We start from the raw sequence: 14,985 nt of genomic DNA on the forward strand, positions 1-14,985 counted from the left end.
TCAATGTCAGCAAGACCAAGGAATTGATTATTGACTTAAGGAGGACGTATCTAGGTCCATGAGTCAGTCCTCATTGGGGGATCAGAGGTGGTGAGGATCAGCAACTTTAAATTGCAGCATCCATCATCAGGGACTGCCACCACCCAGACCATGCTCTCTTCTCATGCTGCCATCAGGAAGAAGGACTCACACCAGCAGGTTCACGAACAGTCATTACCCCTCAACCATCAGGCCCCTGAACCAGAGGGGATAACGTCACTTACTCCATCACTGAATTTTTTCCACACGTATGGACTCTTCATCTCATGTTCTCAATATTTGTTACGTATTTATGTATTATTATTTATTATCATTTATTTCTTTTTGTATTTGCACAGTTTGTTGTCTTTTGCACTCTGATTTTCTTTCCTGTTGCTGCAATTGATTCTATTATGGTTACACTATTGGATTTATTGAGTATACCCGCAAGAAAATGAATCTCAGGGTTGTATATGGTTACACATATATTGAGCACTTTCTCATGGAACTCTGGGTTCTTTCTCTTCTAGTCAATAATCAGCTCTTTAGTTTTGCTGACATTGAGTGAGAAATTGTTGATATGGCGTCACTCGGACAGATTTTCAATCTTCCTCTTATAGGGTTCATCATCATAATTGTTGAATCATCTCCTGATTCATCACTACCTTTGTTTCGGCCACCAACAGTGGTGTTGTTGGCAAACTTTAATATAGCATTGAAGCTGTGCTTAGCCTCACAGTTATAACTACAAAGCGTGTAGAGCAGGGGGCTAAGCACACAGCTTTGTGGTGCATCTGTGCCGATGGTGATTGTGGAGGAGATGTTGTTGCCAATCTAAACTGACTGAGGCCTACAAGAGAGGAACTCAAGAACCCAGTTGCACAAGGACATATTGAGGCCTTGGTCTTGGAGCTTATTGATTAGTTTTGAGGAGGCCAAGATGTACTCAATGAAGAACACCCTGATGTATGCATCTTTATTGTCCAGCTGTTCCAGAGTTGAGTGAGGAGCCATTGAAGTGACATCTGTTGTTAAGCTGTTGTGACAGGAGGCAAATTGGAGTGGATCCAAGTCACTCCTCAGATATGTTTTGTTACTAACCTCTCAATATGCTTCATCACAGTGGACACAAGTGCTACTGGATGCTAGTCATTGAGAAAGGTTACCACGTTCTTCGTATAATTGAAGCCTGCTTGAAGCAGGTAGGTTCCTCAGACTGCCAAAACGAGAGATTAAAGATATTAGTGAACATTCCAGTCTATTGAACTTGGATATAAAATTAAATACATTGAGAAACAGAGAGCCAGAGAACTTAAAGATGCCTTTGCATGAAATGAAAAGGTGCATGCAACTTTTCCAATTCAATCAAAACTAACCACGGATGTTATTGGTGGCACTTTTCTATGCATTAGTTAGCCCTTGTGTTTGCATTGTCGTGTGGTGCTTTGTGACTCTCCTCTTTCAATATTTTTATTAGTTTCTACATATAAGAATACAGAGTACAAGAAGATATATATTATAAATAAAAAAGATAAAATAATACCAAATATATTAGAATCACACTTGTAATCACATTACCCTATATTCATGTAAATTAAATTAAATCGTAATATTGAAATGTAATAATTTTATTATACAGAAAAAAAATGTAAACCCACTACCAAGATCAAAGCTGTTTGGTAAAGAAAGGAAAAAGGAAAAAAAATCCTTATCATAAAGTGAAAAATGTTATTAGCCACCATCTGTACTTTAACAGCAAGTCAAAGGTTTTGAAAATAGTTCAAAAATGGTCCCCACAATGTTTGAATGTCTTGGCTAGATTCAGAAATTGAACAATGGATCTTCTCTAAATTTAAGCATGACATAACATCACGTAACCATTGAGAGGTATTATTTTTGAGCCCCGTAAAATGGCAGTGTAAAATTATGATTAGAAAGGAGGTTGAAGTTTTATGCTTTCAGTAGAAGTTCAAAGTAAATTTGTTGTCAAAGTACATACATGTCATCATATACAACCCTAAGATTAATTTTTTGCGGCCATTCACAGTAAATACAAAGAAACAAAAAACAAACAAAATAATAACAAATAAATAAGCAATAATGTTGAGAACATGAGTTGCAGAGTCCTTGAAAGTGAGTCCATAGATTGTGGAATCAGTTGTGCAATGGGGTGCGTGAAGTTGAGTGGATTTATCCCCTCTGGTTCAAGAGCCTGATGGTTGAGGAGTAATAAGTGTACCTGAACCTGGTGTTGAGGGTCCTGATGAGTGATGATCATCAGGAGTGAAATATCTGATATAGATCAGAGACAGGCCACTGAGTTCAGTGACTTTGTTTCTCAGGCCTAATCAGTGTAGAATTATGGAATTATTTGATTAATTGTTGTTTGGTAGAGATTTCTGATAGGAGATTCAACTGTATTTTTTCATGACCATATTAATTATGAGATGAACAATGTTTTTGAGAGATCTACTTATATTTAAAAATAATTTAAAGCATGAGTTTATAAGACCTTAAGACCATAAGATATAGGAGCAGAATTAGGCCATTTGGCCCATTGAGTATCCTCTGCCATTTCATCATGGCTGATCCAATTTTACTCTCAGCCCCAGTCCCCCACCTTCCCTCTGTATCCCTTCATGTCCTAACCAATCAAGAATCTAAATTATTGCTCATTATTTCCCAAAGGATGAAACAATCATGTTATCGTATCAACACACACAAAATGCTGGTGGAACACAGCAGGCCAGACAGCATCCATAGGAAGAAGCACAGTCGAAGTTTTGGGCCGAGACCATTCGTCCTATTGTATATCTCAGATGCAACTCAAGGTTTCCCAAATCTATAAATATTGCTCACTAAATTCGGTCAAATATCTGGTTATAAAGTTAACTTTCAAAAGAATGAACTTATGCCAATTGGGACCACATGTTTGGATATTTCTTTTTCCGTGACCCCCTTTAGAATCAGCTATTAGAAATTCAAATACTTAGGGGTCTGGATAACAAATAATTACAAAGACCTTTATAAAGCCAACTATCAATATCTCCTTTCCAATCTTAAACAGGAATTTGAATATTGGAATTCTTTATCTCTTTCCCTTAGTGGGAGGATTAATACAATTAAAATGACTGTCCTGCCCAAATTCTTAAACATGTTCCAAAGCCTCCCAATTCTCCTAACAAAGACTTCCTTCAATAACCTAAATAGTCAAATTTCAAGTTTTATTTGGAATAAAAAACAGCCCAGAGTAAAGGAAAAAATACTACAGAGGCCTCGTAAGATGGGGGTTTGGCACTTCCAAATTTTCTATTTTACAACTGGTCAGCTAATATAAGAGCAATTTTATATTGGACAAGAGATGATATTGCTGCTCTTAGCTGGGTGATTATGGAGAAGTCATCCTTACAATTTACCTCTTTGTTGATAATATATGCTAAACTACCACTGTCACAACCTGTATCTAGTTTCACACTGAATCCAGTTGTGATATACTCCATTAAAATTTGGTTCCAATTTAGACGTCATTTTACACGTAATCGTCGTCATCGTTGTGGCTATCCCTCGAGGACGAGGGTGATGGTCTTCGTTCTGAAGAAGTGGCCCACAGAGCAAAGACACCTGTGCGTGCATTTGTTTAATGTGTACTTGATGTTGCACTCCAAGAAGCACACGATACTTCACAAATCAACCAACTGATTCCAATGGCATGGAAACCATGACGATTGGAGCTGATGGATTTGCTGCAGCCTTCATCCGCCTTCACAGCCGTTGAGTTCGAAGTAACTTCATCCACCTGTTCCACCGTTGAGGTCTTGGTTGGATTGTCCTTTGTCAGGGACCTCACCCTCGACCTTACCACCATAGGTGACCCTACCAGGAGCATAGCTCCAGATGGCATCGCTCTTGGGATCACAGGACTATGCAAGCTTCTCCACCACGACAAGGTGACAATCCACTTAATAACCTCTTACTCGCTGCACCAGTAGCAAAAAATTACATGTTCACCCCATCAATAATGGATGTAGCGTTTGATATTTGGTCTAAACACGGTATCATTTCATTGTATAATCTCTACATTGATAGCAATTTTGCCTCTTGAACAGCTAGTTAAGAAACTTGATATACCTAGGACACACTTCTATAGATATTTACAACTCAGGAGCTTTATGGCCTCTTATCTTGAGTGCTTTCCCTACTGCCCCCCTTCATCGCTCTTAGATTCAGTCCTTAAGTGCAAAATTGACGTGAAACAATCTGTAAGCAAAATCTACAAGCTACTTAATGTAGTTAATCCTGAGAATTTGGATTTATTAAAACACAGGTGGGAAGAGGATATAGAGGAACAAATTCCAGATGACATATGGCAAAAAACAATTGAATTTATTCGTCCTCTGTGTGTCTTAGACATGTTGTTGTTCAGTTTCAGTTTAAAACTGCACCGTTGTCAGTGATCTTAAATTAGATTGGCTAGGGTTAATAAAGATCTTGACCCAATGTGTGACAGATGTAAACAATTCCTGGCTACACTCTGCCATATGTTTTGGTCATGTCCAAAATTAGTAAATTTCTGGGGTTTGATTTTTGAAAATTTTTGGACAATTAATTGCACCATCTTGGTCAATAGCACTATTTGGAGAGCCTTCCCAGAATGCTAACCTCAGCAAATTCCAAACCAATCTCATCGCCTTTTGTTCACTTCTTGCCAGAAGGCTCAGCTTGTGCAAATGGAAAGACTCTTCCCCTCCAACATATGGACATTGGATCAAAGATATCCTGTACTTTATAAAATTTGAGAAGATTGCTATTTGGTTAGGGGGCAGTCTGCAAGATTTAACACCACTTGGCAACCTTTTTTAAGTTTTCTCAAAAATATGGATGCTGAAAAAATTATCTAAATATGTAAAGTGCTCTATCTTTATATGTACACTAGGCCTTTATATCTATTTTTGACTGGTCCAGCTGGTTCTATTTGTTGTTTACTGAAGGGTGGGGGGGGTTCTTTTTGTAACTGGTACAAAATGGTTGGTTGTATTATATGGTTGGTTGGTTGGTTCTGCTATTTCTCTTTGTTAATAAAAATACCTTGATTTTAAAAAAGTATGTATACATTATACAACCTTGAGATTTGTCTCCTTACACGCAGTCACAAAACAAAGAAATACAAAAGAATCCATTTATTAAAAAAATCTGGGTAAAAGTATCTCTAACAAAAAGAAGGAAAATTAGGTCAAGGCATATGGTATTTCTCTAAGTCAGCAAACAGTGACTCCAATTCTGTGTTTGATCTCTGGACAAAAGTTGTGATTTACTTTGATGTTTGGGAAAGAAATTCTGGATGACAGGGTATGTGAGTTTATTGGTGCTGAATCTACATACATTGACCATTGTAAAATGAAAATCAAGTTGACATTTTGAGATCCTCTGAACAAACAAATAAATTATGACTAAGTATTTGTTAGGAAACAGCTGATGTAGAAAATGAGGGTAAGTAATTCAGCAGGTCAGACAGCATTTGAGAGAAGAATAGACAGTCGACGATTCAGGCCGAAACACTTCATCAGGAATTCCTCCAGCATTTTGTATGCATTGTTCTGGATTTCCAGAACCTCCTGTGATGATGTTAAGTAATTGCTGTTCATTCATCAGCACCAATTGCTTGTAAGCAAAGCTCACTTCAAAGGCCTGGCTGATTTTATTTTCACCAGCTGCATTGGATCTGAAGTGAAGTATGACATCAATTAGTAGTATGTAATTGCTGAAAATTAAAAATAACCATTATAGAGCTTTGACCAGCAGCCAATCCAGATATCAGAAGTTTGGAGAGGGTTGGGGATTTCAATTAGGTTCACTCCCCGAGGATAAAAGGCAGCTGCAGCAGTTTGTGGCAGTGTAATAGACCTTTGATCAGCGAATAGTCAACGCTCACAACACGCCAGAGGAACTCAGCAGGTCGGGCAGTATCCGTGGAAATGATCAGTCAACATTTCGGGCCGAGACCCTTTGTCAGGACTGAATAGGGAAGGGGCAGAGGCCCTATAAAGAAGGTGGGGGGAGGGTAGGAAGGAGAAGGCTGGTAGGTTCCAGGTGAAAAACCAGTAAGGGAAAGATCAAGGGGTGGGGGAGGGGAAGCAGGCAGGTGATAGGCAGGAAAGATGAAGAAGGAATAGGAGAAAGCACAATAGGTAGTAGAAGGAGGCAGAACCATGAGGGAGGTGATAGGCAGCTGGGGGAGGGGGCAGAGTGAAACTGGGATAGGGGAAGGGAGGGGGAGGGAATAGAGGCAATGTGTAGTGAGGAGAGGCTGTTGATAGGGCTACATTGCAGTCAATAGGATAAGTTGCAATGTAAAAGGTGGAAAAAATCGAAAAGGGTGAATACAGGACTGAAAGTGTTGTATTTGATTATGCGTAGTATGCAGAATAAGGTGGATGAACTTACAGCACAGTTACAAATTGGCAGGTATGATGTTGTAGGCATCACTGAACCATGGCTGAAAGAAGATTATAGCTGTGAGCTTAATGTCCAAGGATACACATTGTATCGAAAGGACAGGCAGGAAGACAGAGAGGGTGGCATTGTTCTGTTGGTAAAAAATGAAATCAAATCATCAGAAAGAAGTGACATAAGGGTCGGAAGGTGTTGAATCATTGTGCATTGAACTAAGGAACTGCAAGGGTAAAAAGACCCCTTTTGGAGTTTTATACAGACCCCCAAACAGTGGTAAGGATGTGGCCTACAAATTACAATGGGAGATGGAAAATGTATGCCAAAAGGGCAATATTAAAATGGTCATGAGGGACTTTAATATGCAGGTGGATTGGGAAAATCAAGTTGGTGCTGGATTCCAAGAGCGGGAATTCCTACAATGTTGGGTATTGTGCAGTGAACTAGAATTGATTAGAGAGCTTAAGGTAAAAGAACACCTAGGAGAAAGTGACCATAATATGACCAAATTCATCCTGAAATTTGAGAAGAAGAAGCTAAAGTCAGATGTATCAGTATTACAATGGAGTAAAGGGAATTACAGAGGTATGAGAGAGGAGTTCACCAGAACTGATTGGGGAGGAAACACTGGCAGCAGTGGCTGAAATTTCTGGAAGCAATTCGGAAGGCACAGGATATTTGCATCCCAAAGTGGAAGAAGTATTCTAAAGGGAAAATGACACAACTGTGGCTAGCAAGAGAAGTCAAAACCAACATAAAATCCAAACAGTGGGCATATAATAAAGCAAAAATTAGTGGGAAGTTGGAGGATTGGGAAGCTTTCAAATACCAACAGAAGTCAAATAAAAAAGTAATTGAGAAGGTAAAGGTGGAATACGAAAGGAAGCGAGCCAATAAAGGGGATACCAAAAGTTTCTTCAGGTACATAAAGTGTAAAAGAGAGGCAAGAGTGGATATTGCACTGCTGAAAAATGATGCTGGAGTGGTTGTAATGGGGGACAACAAAATGATGGATGAACTGAATAAGTGTTTTGCAGCAGTCTTCACTGTGGAAGACACTAGAAGTATGGTGGAAGTTCCAGGTGTCAGGGATCATGAACTGTGTGAGGGTACCATTATTAGGGAGAAGGTTCTTGGGAAACTGAAAGGTCTGAAGATAGACAGGTCATTTGGATCAGATGGTGTACACCGTAGGGTTCTGAAAGAGGTGGCTGAAGAGATTGTGGAGGCATTAGTAATGATCTTTCAAGAATCATTGGATTCTGGAAGACTGGACAATTGCAAATGTCATTCCAGTGTTCAAGAAGAGAAAGAGGCAGAAGAAAGGAAACTTTAGATCAGTTAGTCTGACCTCAGTGGTTGGGAAGATGTTGAAGTTGATTATTAGGGATGAGATCTCAGGGTATTTGAAGGCACATGATAAAATAGGCTGTAGTCAGCATAGTTTCCTCGAGGAAAAATCTTGCCTGACAAATCTGTTGGAATTCTTTGAAGAAATAACAAGCATGAAAGACAAAGGAGAATTGGTTGATGTTATGTACTTGGATTTTCAGAAGGCCTTTGACAAGGTGTCACACATGAGGCTGCTTAACAAGCTACAAGCCCATGGTATTACAGGAAAGATTCTAGCATAGATAAAGCAGTGGCTGATTGGCAGGAGGCAAGGAGTGGTAATAATAGAAACCTTTTCTGGCTGGCTGCTGGTGACTAGTGTGTTCCACAGGGGTCTGTATTATTTTTACTTTTATGTTAATGATTTGGATGATGGAATTGATGGCTTTGTTGCAAAGTTTGCAGGCAATATGATGATTGGTGGAGGAGCAGGTAGTTTTGAGGAAGTAGAGAGGCTGCAGAAGGACTTAGACAGATTAGGAAAATGGGCAAAGAAATAACAGATGGAATAGTATTGGGAAGTGCATGGTCATGCACTTTGGTAGAAGAAATTAAAGGATTGACTATTTTCTAAATGGAATGAAAATACAAAAAAGTAAGATGCAGAAGGACTTGGGAGTCCTTGTACAGTTTCAGAAAGGATGTGCTGAAACAGGAGAGGATTCAAAGGAGACTCACAAAAATGATTCCAGGACTGAATGGGTTGACAAATGAAGAGTGTTAGATGGCTCTGGGACTGTATTCACTTGAATTCAGAAGAATGACAGGTGGCCTTACTGAAACCTATCGAATGATGAAAGGCCTTGATAGAGTGGATGTGGAGAGGATGTTTCCTATGGTGGGAGAGTCTAAGACCAGAGGACACAGCCTCAGAATAGAGAGGCATCCTTTTACAACAGAGATGAGGAAGGATTTCTTTAGCCAGAGAGTGATGAATCTGTGGAATTCTTTGCCACAGACAGCTGTGGAGACCAAGTCTTTATGTATATTTAAGGCAGAGGTTGATAGATTCTTGATTGGTCAGGTCATGAAGAGATATGGGGAGAAGGCAGGAGATTGGACTTGAGGGGAAAGTTGGATCAGCCATGATGAAATGGCAGAGCAGACCCGATGGGCCACGTTGCCTAATTTTGTCCCTGTGTCTTATGGTTGGTACCCACAAAGGAAAATATCAGCACATGACCAAGAGTTTGGTAAATACATTATAATAGTAAGCCGAACAAGTGCTACACATGCCCTTACACTTCCTCCCTCATCACCATTCAGGGCCCCAGACAGTCCTTCCAGGTGAGGCGACACTTCACCTGTGAGTCAGCTGGGGTGATATACTGCATCCGGTGCTCCCGGTGCGGCCTTCTATATATTGGCAAGACCCGACACAAGCTGGGAGATCGTTTCGCTGAACACCTACGCTCTGTCCGCCAGAGAAAGCAGTATCTCCCAGTAGCCACACATTTTAATTCCATGTCCCATTCCCACTCTGACATGTCTATCCACGGCCTCCTCTACTGTAAAGATGAAGTCACACTCAGGTTGGAGGAACAACACCTTATATTCTGTCTGGGTAGTCTCCAACCTGACAGCATGAACACTGACTTCTCTAACTTCCATTAATGCCCCACCTCCCCTTCTTACTCCAGCGGTTATTTATTTATCTTTTATTATTATTATATTTTTTTCTCTCTCCTTTTTCTCCCTCTGTCCCTCTCGCTATACTCCTTGCCCATCCTCTGGGTTTCCCTCCTCCCCCTTTCTTTCACCCTAGGCCTCTCGTTCGTCCCATGATCCTCTCATATCCCTTTTGCCAATCAACTGTCCAGCTCTTAGCTCCATCCCTTCCCCCTCCTGTCTTCTTCTATCATTTCAGATCTCCTCCTCCCCCTCCCCATTCCACTTTCAAATCTCTTACTATCTCTTCTTTCAGTTCGTCCTGATGAAGGGTCTCGGCCTGAAACATCAACTCTACCTCTTCCAATAGATGCTGCCTGGCCTGCTGTGTTCACCAGTAATTTTTATGTGTCTTGCTCGAAATTCCAGCATCTGCAGATTTCCTCGTGTTTACATTATAACAGTGTTATTTTTTTGAATCTGCTTCTTTGTTGTATCAATCAAATCGTATAATATATTTAATACTGAAATAGTGAAAAGTTCTAAGCATTGTTACATGCTTTGCCAGAAGAGAAGATGCTGTTCTCGAAGTTTTGTTGGATTTATTTTGCTGTAATTAATAAGGACAGGGTGAAGGACATGGAAGTAAGGACCAAGCAAAAGGTTTGTTATTAAAGGTTTTGTACTGTATGAGGAAGCCAAGAATGAAAAAAAGATAAACAGTTTTAATGTTTCAAATCCAAGAGAGAGGTATTAAATTATGAATCCAGTTTATACAATGAAAAATGTTCATTTTCATTTTTTGTCTTCGATACCAGCAAACAAATGGCTCCATGGAAAGTATAACATTATTGATCATCCAAATGAAAAGGAGCCAAGTCAATTTCTGGTTTAAATCCATAAACCAAAAAAAATCACAGGAAAACTATACACCAGAATGAAATAACTTTCTTGAAGAAAATGTACATTTTAATAGCAATGTTTTAAATTATCCTATTTCTTAAATATCCACCTGCTCCCAGTTTTTTTAAAAATCTTGACAGAGCACTCATATGAATCAATCAGTTTGCTTTTCAAATTGTGGAGCAGAGTGCTGATTACAGGATGGTTGCACTTCCTGCTTCATGATTAAAAGATAGATATGCACCTGTGACTCCTCACAGAATAGACTCGATTTGTTTATATTGATTGACATTGTGGCGGTGGTGGCTGGAATAAACATCCCACCTTTGTCCTTGTAGTGAGATCCCAGCTATTTTGTGGCCTTGTATGCATCCGATTGGTGAGCTGGTACGTTGAACCAGCATTTCCAAGCCGCTCAATGAATTGTTAACTCTGAGCATCACTTCATTGCTTCCAACCTCCCCCACGTGGTCTTCTCTGTCTTTTGGTTCCTACACTCTCCTGACAAAGATCAAAGTAGATGAAGGGTATTATCTTGTCTTTTGTTTCGGTATTTGCAAGCTTCATGGCTCAGTATTGAATGGAACAATTTTCTTAAACCATCTGTTCCTGTTTGTGTTAGAAGTGGCTAATTCACTTTTCTTCCCCCTCAGTGATCTGTTGCATTCTTTCAGCTCCCCCTCTTAGATGACACCAACAGCATTACAGCCACCTGGGTAATCTTAGATTTTACCCTCTCACTGATAATCCCTTTGTTCTTTCCACTCCTCCTCCCCTCAGTCACATAAACCTGGCTTGTTTTCTCTGGTGAAAGATACTTGACCTGAAACGTTAACTACTTCTTTATCCACCAGTGCAGCAGGCCTGTGAAGTATCTTAAGCATTTTAAGTTTTATTACAGATTTTAACATCTTATAACTTTTTGTTTACTTTTCAAGCTTAATGAGTGGAAGCCAGTTAGTAGTTTAAAATGGGCTGCTGGACAGAGGTGCATGAGTGGGAATAATAATAATGGCAGATGGATGCATGTGGTATCTGTCATGTTCACAAGCCAAAAATGATTCTGAGAACAGGACTTTCCTGAGGCAACTCTCCCCTCACATTTAACAGTCATGAACAGATTATGTCCAAACCTCAAAATTCCACTGAGGTTCTATATTTATTATTATTGGGCCCAGTGTAGCTCTACTTTTAAAAGGTAGTGTTTTGCCTTGTTATTGCGTTGAAAGTGGTGGCTAACAGATCTTGAGAAAGAAAACAAACAATGATAAGAATTGTACTGAATATCATCAAACCTTTCCTGCCCGGAAAAAGCTATGAAAATAGATCTTGAACAATTCCTACTAATACTATAGTGCAGAGGCCAAGACGTGAATAAAAAGTAAAGATGACTTCACTGGAGGAGCAAAAAAAGAGCAGGAGAAAATAGAAGCTGGGTTCTCCATTAGTTTGAACAATCCGTGAGACTAAAAGGGATTGAATCAAAGCCCCGTGAAAGCCCTAAGATGTGATGAGTTCAGTGAATTTGATGGATATGTGTACTCCTGGGCTATGCAGAAGCAGATTAGAGATTCAATATATTGAGGGTCCTCACATAAGATTTTGGCAGAAAGCTCTACGTTGAGCCCAAAGGAAGGCTGCAGCAACAGGATCCAACTTTTGCTTCACTAGAACTACGTTTCCCAACTCCACAACAATCTTAGTCTCCTTCACGTAATTTGTTCCTTTCCTCCTCCCCTCTATCTCTTCCTCTGGAGACCTCTTTGCCTGTGCCCTTGTGGTCACCCCACTCCATGAATGTCCTTTCTCACCCGTCCCTCAATTTCTTTTCCCTGGGGAATTGAAAACAGGTAGTCAATGTAAAAGATTTTTTTTGCCAAAACTATAAGCTATTAAATGCATACACCAACAGCTGAAAAATGCCACATGGAAAAATTAGAACATAGTTTCAGACACCCCACCCTGCAAAAACTCATTTCAGGGAGGTCTCAACCTGAAGTCTCAACCTCATAGCAGTCTCTGTCAATGAATTTGTTAATTTTGCAAGACATCAGATTCACAAGTGTTTTGTGAGACAGCTGACTTATGAATTCTGTCTTAATGTGCCATGTTCACAATAGCTGCTGTCTTGGTTGATGAGCAGGCATAGTTTTTTGCTAGTTCTGAATCAGGAAACATTTTCCTGAATAGCTTGCCTGTGTGCTTACACACCTGGAATGGCAGGTTATGCTCAACAATGAAAGATGTAAAGTACACCTCAGCACTAGTGACCTTCTCTGTCAGACTTTGGTTTCCTGCTGAAAAGAACTGTGAAATACTTGAGCAGTCTTCCCTGCGCTCAGCCTCCCTAATATGTTGTGGTCTCTAGAAGAAATAAAAGCATAAGGTGTATGCTTATTACAGGTGTGTGCCGCTTAACGTCCACTCGGACAACGTTGGATCGCATATACGTCTGTAGTCACACCCACACACACCGCCTGCAATAGTCTGGATCAGAACTTACTTTTTTACATTGAAATGGGGGATTTAAAATGAGTGATTTAGAAGTTCTGTACCTTCAAGTTCAAATTTATTGTCGTCTGGCTGATTGTCCACAAACGAAACAACCTCTGTCCGGACCATGGTGTAGCCACAATACATATATCATACACACCACGTGAAACAATATATTACCATATTATTTAATAAAGTGTAATTCAAAATGCATATAAAGTGCGCAGCACAGGTAAGCAGTTCGCTGTCCTAATGATGAGACCTTGGTGGGGGCCAGGTATTTATTAAAATCAGTTTTTCTTCTGAAAACCGCTGCGCTTAAACCAGCCCATCGCGGGCTTCGATGTACCTGTAAGTGGAAGTGTCTCAGGAAAAAAAACCCAAAGAATTTCCTTGCTGTGAGTGTGTTTTTAAAGATGTCTTAGCGGATGATTTTGGAACTTCAATTTAAACCCCGCTCTAATATCCTTTAAGACGCCAACGCGCCCCACCCGTATAGGACAACCTCGTGTAGTCAGGTTGTCACCACCAGCCTTGGGAATTTCTTCGCCAGGCTTTTGTACTTCATCACCGACAGTTGTCCGGATCAGTTCAGTGTCATTATCGATGGCAGTAACTGAACTGATGGACTATGGGGTGGGGGAGAGAGAGAGAGATAGATAGATATCGACTGTAAAGCCCGGCCACAGAGAAAACTGATCGGTCTACTTAGTACAAAGAGAGATCAAGCAGGATTCATTCATTTTCTTTCATTCTTTTTTTTCCCTCTCCAAAAAAATCAATTTCCGGGATATTTTGTATATAATTTGCGGGCATCAGGGAGCCGCTATCGATATGTGGGAGACTCCCGGAACTCCCGGGAGAGGTGGGATGTCTGTAGTTATTCAAAAATAGATAACAAATATGGCTGCTGATGTTTTATGAACACATAACAGAACTCTATTTATCATAGCTTTACCGAATTGCAAGTTATTGTACATTTGCAGATTATCAAGGTTTCTGCTGAGATAAATGCCATATTCTTAATTGCATCATCTTGGACTGTCCTATTACTTCAGCATTATTAAATATTCATTCAATCCTTTGACATGTTAATATCTATTTTGATGTCTGCATGGTTAATAAAATGTGCTTGTTTTATTAATTATTCAAAAATGATTCTTATTTGATTACATTTTGGAAACTGTTTAAAAATATGCTATGTACATGTAATTTCTAATCCATTAAAATGGTAACGATTAAAAACCAACATCTTCTTGGACTTCATGAAGCAGAATAACAATTATTATATAATATTCAAGCATTCTGTTTCCTTCATTTTGATTTGTAATATGCTGACAATGATTGACATAGATGCTTCTCAATTCCTGAACGGCATGACAGATGGGAGATGAATGTCTGGCAGATGAGAGATGCCAACTACATTTATTTTGTAAATTTATTGAAAAGTGTGAGTTATAACAACCAATCAGTAATTGTGAAGTCTACATCCTGGGAATGTTGAACACTTCATTCCAGTTAAGTGTTTGTGAAAATTTTATTTTAATACCTGGTTCACCTGCTATTTTTTTCTACAAGTATTTGACGACATTTCATGTATGCGATGGAATTATAGAGAGCCATTTGCAATGCAAACCCATGATTGATTCACTGCTTTCCAATGATATCATTCATATCCTTTCTCTGCCCTGAGGTATTCAGTACAGAGGCTCCAACTCCCAGCAATAAACAGGGATGGGCTGACACAGGGAACTGCTGGCTGGCTGCAGACCACTCATTGGTGAATTCTGGATCACTATTCCAGTACACTCATAAATGAGTCCAAGGGCATTCTGTAACTTGCTGGGTTGACGGGCACATACACATTTTATTTGACCCTGAGATCTTTGACAATAATTGCTGGCATATCCTGCATAGCCTCATTCATTTAAATGAGGTTGCCAACCTTCATTAGCAAGGTTTATTTATTTATTTATTGAGATACAGCACAGAATAGGCCTTTCGAATCACACCGCTCAGCAGCCTCAATTTTACCCTAGCCTAATCACGGGGCAATTTACAATGACCTATTAACCTGGCAACCGGTACGTCCCTTGATTGTGGGAAGAAACTGGAGCACCTGGG

At 39.7% G+C, this 14,985-nt stretch overlaps 1 protein-coding gene across 1 annotated transcript in view; it reads left to right on the forward strand.

Moving 5' to 3' along the window:
* The window catches only part of LOC140205895 (ras-related protein Rab-3C-like), a 131,617-nt gene that overhangs the window by 68,942 nt on the left and 47,690 nt on the right, over positions 1–14,985 (forward strand). The gene's annotated exons all lie outside the window — the stretch shown is intronic.

The sequence above is a fragment of the Mobula birostris genome, chromosome 12 (genome assembly GCF_030028105.1).
Source record: "Mobula birostris isolate sMobBir1 chromosome 12, sMobBir1.hap1, whole genome shotgun sequence".
In the NCBI taxonomy this organism is placed as follows: Eukaryota; Metazoa; Chordata; class Chondrichthyes; order Myliobatiformes; family Myliobatidae; genus Mobula; species Mobula birostris.